This window comes from Coptis chinensis, chromosome 6, assembly GCF_015680905.1.
Source record: "Coptis chinensis isolate HL-2020 chromosome 6, ASM1568090v1, whole genome shotgun sequence".
Classification (NCBI taxonomy): Eukaryota; Viridiplantae; Streptophyta; class Magnoliopsida; order Ranunculales; family Ranunculaceae; genus Coptis; species Coptis chinensis.
Window position 1 is genome coordinate 54,296,472 of NC_141461.1, and position 7,290 is coordinate 54,303,761.

The 7,290-nt window shown below is 34.5% G+C and overlaps 1 long non-coding RNA gene across 2 annotated transcripts; it reads left to right on the forward strand.

Moving 5' to 3' along the window:
• Positions 1 to 162: 162 nt before the first annotated feature.
• LOC147493635 (uncharacterized) lies at positions 163 to 6,368 on the forward strand. Of its 2 annotated transcripts, none has more exons than XR_015198782.1 (3): positions 163 to 671; positions 1,091 to 1,135; positions 6,113 to 6,368. It is a non-coding gene; the product is annotated as an uncharacterized LOC147493635 (long non-coding RNA). The 2 variants fall into 2 exon arrangements; XR_015198781.1 differs by lacking the exon at positions 6,113 to 6,368 and adding an exon at positions 3,803 to 4,770.
• Positions 6,369 to 7,290: the final 922 nt, after the last annotated feature.

A 7,290-nucleotide genomic window follows, 5' to 3' on the forward strand; every position in this document is an offset into this window, starting at 1 on the left:
CCAGAGAAACATGACACAACACAGCATGAAGTTTCAATTACCTTGTTCCTTGGTGAATTCACTGAAGTGTTTATTAATGAGCCGCTTAATCCTAATTATTTAACGTACAACTATTACAAGTTAGAAGATCTAATAGAAACTTTAAAACGCCGGAATGTTGTATGGTCGGGATCACCCAACCCAATAATCACCCTTTCTTATGTAGAAAGTCATATTTTTCTCCCATGGAAAACACATAAAGACACCTGTTTAGTTTTATGCTTGCGTTCATCCAAACATGATGCTGCTCCTCTGTCACACGTGAGATTTTGGGTTTAATCTTCCTGGTTCATAAACAGCCTACATAAAAACCCCTTCAAATCTCCCTGGTTCATAAACAGCCCTACATAAAAACCCTCTCACTAGTGCTAATCCATAAAAACCCCCTATTTTTCTAAAACACCAGAACTGACTAAAATACCCCACACATAATGGACCCATGAAACCTAGATCTCAAATTTCTCTCTTCTCTCTTTCTTTTCGCCGCCTCCACTCTTCTTACAAACTTTAGATATCCTACAAAACTAAATTCACATAGAAGATAAGATGACAAAACAATCAACAAAACAAAGAAATCAAAAGTTTCAAAAGAAGATGCTCCAATGAGAATGAAGCGAGTGGTGAAATCTAAGGTGAGAATCATATATTTTTTAAAATTTGTTTGTATATATGATTTTTTTATGAGAATTTCTATTTTTATATATGCAAATGTTTAATTTATTATATAAATTTGCATTTTCATATATAAAAGTACAATTATATATATATATGTGAATTCGTATTTAAACATATTCTAAGTTATCTGAAATTGAGTTTAGTTGGCACTGTGTAGTTGATATGAAGATTTGAATATATGAGCAAACTAGATTAGTTTAGACTCCTCCATCTTGTTGCTGAGGACTTGATGGATTCTTATAAGGGTAAACATGATGCAGAACGTTGTGTCGTTGTCTTATAAGGGTAAACAAGATGCAGAATGTTGTGTCATATGTGAATTCGTATTTTCACAAGTGAATTTGTATTTACATATTGTAAATTTGTATTGCAACAGGATGTAAAATCTACTAGTTCTAACAAGATATCCAGTTCTAACAAGGTATGGCCACCGCAACCCAAGAGTGGGCTCCACTCCTACAACATGCTCTACACCAATTCAATGATTCAATAATCTATATTTTGCTCGTATATAAAAATGAGAAGTCGATAAACTTGCAATCTTTTTGAGATGTTAGATTTAAATGGAAAACCATATTTCCATTTATTCTGGATTATATATTCTGATGTTGAGCTTAGTTTGACCATGTTACATCTTTTAGTTTAGTTTGACTATGTTATATCTTTTAGTTGAAGATTTTTAAAACAGCTAGTTAACACAGGTTCTGTATTACTGTGTAAAGATACTTTTACATAGTAATTTTTTTGAAGAAAAATTGTTCGATACCTGAAAGAATATATATAAATAAATATATGTTTACATAGCCATATATATGTAAATCTATATTTACATAGTAACCTTTGAGAAGGAAAATTGCCCAACACCTAACATAATATATGTAAATGTATTTTTACATAATCATATATATATATATATATGCAAATCTATATTTACATAGTAACCTTTGACAAGTAAAATTGCCTGACACCTGACAGAATATTAGTAAATCGATATATGCAAATACAATTTACACATACAAATATGAATATGAATTTGCATAGACATAATATATGTAAATCTATATTTACATAGTAACTTGACAATATTTGTAAGTAGTGGTGCGAGTGGAATATTTTGGTCCTCGCATAACTATGTAAATATGACAAATTGACAATCATTTCTTGCATTACATATGTAAGTTGCAAAGATAGATAAACCAACTGAAAATATAAAGGAGATTCCCATTACATCATTTACCGCCAGCATATTAACCCAAATTAGTCTTTTTACATCCAGAATTCTAACAAATATAAACCACTAACACATAATTAAACAAAAAACCAGCTCATCATTTATTGCATTCCTTTTTTGGATCCCATTTTTCTTGTTGGCTTGATACAATCTCATATATCAGGTTAACCCTCAATTGTTTCGCAGTTGCGCTTCTAGGGTAATATTTTGGATATCTTTTCCATATATTATAGCATTCATAAACAAAATGACGAAGAATCCACAATCTGAACTGAAAATGAAAAAAAAAAGAAGTTTCAGATAAGAGATAAGAGATTAAAAAGACATTTATGTTCGGAAAGTTTAGTTCTTACGATGCTCCTTGTTGTGGGCTTGCTCCAGCTTTGATATATTTCATCAAATCCACATATGGCAACCTTTGCTCCTGACGCCTACATCTAATAGCATCCACCACCCTCTCTTGCTACATTAAATTGAATTAGAATCCACAAAAAATGAACAATATTTAAAAGGTCTTTTTGTAGGACGTCACATTATATTAGTGCGCTTTTAAGTTTAGTCACACGAAGTTCAAAATTTTGATTTTAGTCATACTCTGTCAACAAGTCTGTCTCAAGCTGTTAGTCAACGTATTTGACTAGGTTTGACCGTACAATGACCGGATATATATATATATATATATATATATATATATATATATATATATATTTATTTTAGAAATGAACCAATCCATCATCACTATAATCGTCCAATAGCACATACAAACTTACCCTATAATCGAAAATACTAGTATTAAGACTCAAACTGTATCATCCAACATGGAAAATACTGGTACAAGGTAAAGCAAAAAGATGACACCAATTCTCTGAGTCCACACATATTCAAGATAGCTTGAATCTATATGAATTGTTTCCATGCCACCAGTCTTCAGGGTTGAACTGGAATCTGAAAAGAGCTTTTGAAGCAAAGAGAGGAGGCATGCATAGGTTTTACCAGAACCAGTCTTTGCTCGTGCAACAACATCTTTACCTTCCTAAAAAGTTAAAATCACAAATCAAACACACTCCCACATGAAAAGTAAAATCTTTGGTTTAAACTTGAAAAGCTTACCAGAATCAGAGGAATGGCTACGCATTGTATGGGTGTTAGTATATCTCACATACAACTCTTTTAGAACATCTGTTGCCATTTCCAATTCTTCTTTATAAGCAATTCCTTCCTCTATAATAGTATATGTTGCCTCATTAGGCATGAACGCCTCTCAATCATCGTCTCAAAAACTTCCAATTCGTCGGTTTGAATTTGGTTTGATTTGGAGCAAATTGAGAAGAGAAAACACAATCCAATTTGTTGAATTTGTTTGTTTAATATTGCTCGCTAATTAAGGGAGAGAGAGTCACGGTCATTGGTAAGAGAGAGAGAAGGAGAGAGAAGGGAGAGAGAGTCACGGTCTTCGTAGGATTATATTTGTGATATTTTGGTGTTTGATTTGAACCGTTTGCTTGAAGATTAAATGACGTGATCTAACGGTTAAAAAGGGCTGTAAGATGGCTGTAAGTATCTGGTTGTCAACCTAGCCGGACCGTATATATATACACGGTCAATGTACGATCAAACCTAGTCAAATACATTGACTAACAACTTGAGACATATTTGTTGACGGAGTGTGACTAAAATCAAAATTTTGAACTTTGTGTGACTAAACTCAAAAGCGCGCTAATATAGTGTGACGTACTACAAAAAGACCCATATTTAAATTACCAAAAGACTGCCCAACACCTGACGTGTAAGTTTAGAAACTTCTTTTTTTGCATTTTCAATTCAGATTGTGGATTCTTCATCATTTTGTTTGTGAAGGCTATAATATGTGGAAAAGCTATCCAAGATATTACGCTAGAAGCCGCGAAACAATTGAGGGTTGACCTGATATATGAGATTGTATCAAGCCAACAAGAAAAATGGGATCCAAAAGAAGAATGCAAGAAATGATGAGCTGGTTTTTTGTTTAATCATGTGTTAGTGGATTATATTTGTTAGAATTCTGGATGTAAAAAAACTAATTTGGGTTAATGTGCTGGCGGTAAATGATGTAATGGGAATCTCCTTTATATTTTCAGTTGGTTTATCTATCTTTGCAAATTACATATGTAATGCAAGAAATGATTGTCAGTTTGTCATATTTACATAGTTATGCGAGGACCAAAATATTCCACTCGCACCACTACTTACAAATATTGTCAAGTTACTATGTAAATATAGATTTATATATATTCTGTTAGGTGTCGGGCAATTTTCCTCCTCAAAGGTTACTACGAAAATATAGATTTACATATATATGACTATGTACATTTACATATATTATGTCAGGTGTCAGGCAATTTTCTTTCAAAAAAGTTACTATGTAAAAGTATCTTTACACAGTAATACAGAACTTGTGTTAACTGGTTGTTTTAAAAATCTTCAACTAAAAGATGTAACATAGGCAAACTAAGCTTAACATCAAAATATATAATCCAGAATAAATGGAAGTATTGTTTTCCATATAAAATCCAACATCAAAAAAAGAATGCAAGTTCATCGACATCTTGTTTTTATATACGAACAAAATATAGATTACTGAATCATTGAATTGGTGATGAGCATGTTGTACGAGTATAGCCCACTCTTGGGTTGTGGTGGCCATAACAAGGGCCCTTGTTCTTCTTCCTACCTTTTGTAGCGCTCGTGTTGTGCTTCCATTTCTTGTCTGGTCTCCCCATCTTCTTTTTCAGATCCGGAGGTAGTAAATTAGGCACACTTGGTATCTTAGCAAGCATTTTACTATTCTCCACATGTACTATTCTCCACATTACGGAATGTCTGAGAATAGAAGCAGTTATCACAGTAAGTATATACATTCAATCTATTAGCCAAAATGGAGCGCAGTGCGTGTACACAAGGGAATCCTTTGATTCTCCACCAATTACTAGAGCAGTGACTTCTATTCAAGTCAACCAAGTAAATATGGGTAGCATGCACCTCGAAAACACCCTCCCTTGACTTGAGAACCACCCAACTTCTCTCCACCTCGATCCTCTCAGCCAATAAAGTTTCCATAGACGGACATAAGATATATAGTAGTCCAGCTCCTAGATGACTCTCGCCGATCAGACATCATTTTCATAATTTTCCCACAGATCTTGTCCACCATTGCAGTGATAGGGAAGTGGCGTTCCAGCAGGATCCATGAGTTGAAGCTTTCCGCAATATTGGAGCACATATCGTCATATCTATTTCCTTGAAAATAAACATTACACCAATGCTCATAACCTATGGTACGTGGACAAAAATCTGTTCGTTTGATTGCCGCAAACATCTTGAAAATCAGCCATCACTTTCTCAAACTCATGGTGCATCTCAGCATAGGCAAGGTCTGAAAAGAGATTCAGGATATACAAGCGGAAGATATGGTTGTTGGGCATAGATGATTTAAGGTTATTTTTAAGGTACCACAAATAATAACCATGATGGGAATCAGGAAAAACACGAGAGACACACCCACGAGCAGACCATGGTTTCTGTCATATATAAAAGTTAACCTATGATAGATCTTTGGAGACCACCAACCTAAGTTGCTTCAAGAACCAATCCCAATTGTCATCAGTTTCAGAAAGTACAACTGCCATAGCTATTGGAAAAAAACCTGGAACACAAATAAACATCAATTACTGAATTAGTTTTACGTACCATACTCCCTATGAAAACTTAACTCTTATATGTAAAAATAAATTTTCATAGGCTAAATTATTATGTAAATACTAAAATGCATAGGTTAAACTACTATGTGAACATAAATTTCCATAGTTTATGTTAGTTCGCACGCTTGTTCAGTTTTACAAACTACTATGAACTACTATGTGAAAAGTCACAAACTCAAAAAGACATACCCGCCCATTTGCATTTTTGGCAGTAGTTGACAAGACACACCCCTTGTATTTTGTTTTCACGAAAGTTCCATCCAAACAAAGCATAGGACGACATAAGTTAAAGCTGTGAATACAAGTGCCAAATGAAACAAATAATTGATAAGCACCCAAAACTGTAATACTAAACCTTGTAGAGACATAGCATTTTGGTTAATTATGTGTTTAATAATCATGAAATAATTATATTTTCGTACTTTTGTAGGTTTTCGTAGTTAACATGAATATGATGATAAAACTTGCATCAAAGCATGGGAATACTGTGCATACTTGAAGTCTTACCACTCAGCCCCAGTGAAGCCCAACAAAGCCTGACTAAAGCCAAAGATTCCAACGGGACAAAACCAATGCAGAACGGGATCACGTGCAAAGAAGCAGCAAACTTTCAAAGCTCATATCTTTCACACCTGGACCCCTGTTTCGGAAAGTGAACTGCCAGAATAACCAGGGCGACGAGCTCTACGAAAGACGTAAAAGTTGTAAAATGCCAACATCCGGGCCGCCAATTGGACACACAAAGACGTGGACCCACAAAAAGTGATGAGTCATTAGTGGCAAGTTATGGACACTCTTGGACACCTTGCAAAATAGGATAAGACAAGAAATTAAATGCATGACTATACTTTAGATTATAAAATGTGTGCTAAAATTTGGATGATTTGTGAAGAAAAAGACAAGCTTGTAGTAAAGGTGGGAATGCTTCACATGAGAGGACTTGATATATCTTTTGGGATGTTGGAGAAAGGGGGATTCCATTTTTGCTGTTTTACATTTCATGCATTGTATTTTTCTTTTTTAAGCTTTCATACTAGTGTTGATACAGGAAGTATTTAACTTCTAATAAGATTTATTTTCTTCAAGTAAATTTCTAGTTCTAGCTTTGCTTCTTCTTTACTTTTTCATTTCATACATCAAAGACATCAAATCCATCCAAGGACTATGAGCTAAAACCCTCCCAAGGGGAGGGTTAATGATGCTCATGTGAGGATCAGGCTGCGTTTTAGTAGTCCAGAATCACTACTTAGGAAAATAGGTTTTGTTATACATCCGGTCCCAAAATGACTGAGTCTAATCAAGTTTGGAGTGCTGATACTCCAAATCAATCTCGTGCGAGACCCATTTAACACTAGGTCAAGTCTCGTGAGAGATCCTATGGTAGCCGTTAGCCCTCTAGTTTGCCCAGCTGGTGTATAATTAAACTAGGAGTTGAAGTGATATTCTAGAGATGGAATGTCAATTCAACTCCTCATGCTAGTAAGATGAACTCAGAGATGAGTACATCTTACTAAGGATCGATACTCGATGCCGTTTCAAGTTAGTCTATGAGCTCGAGACGGATTAGAGATGTTGTGATAAGGTGCTCTAAAAGTTTGTAATTGATCT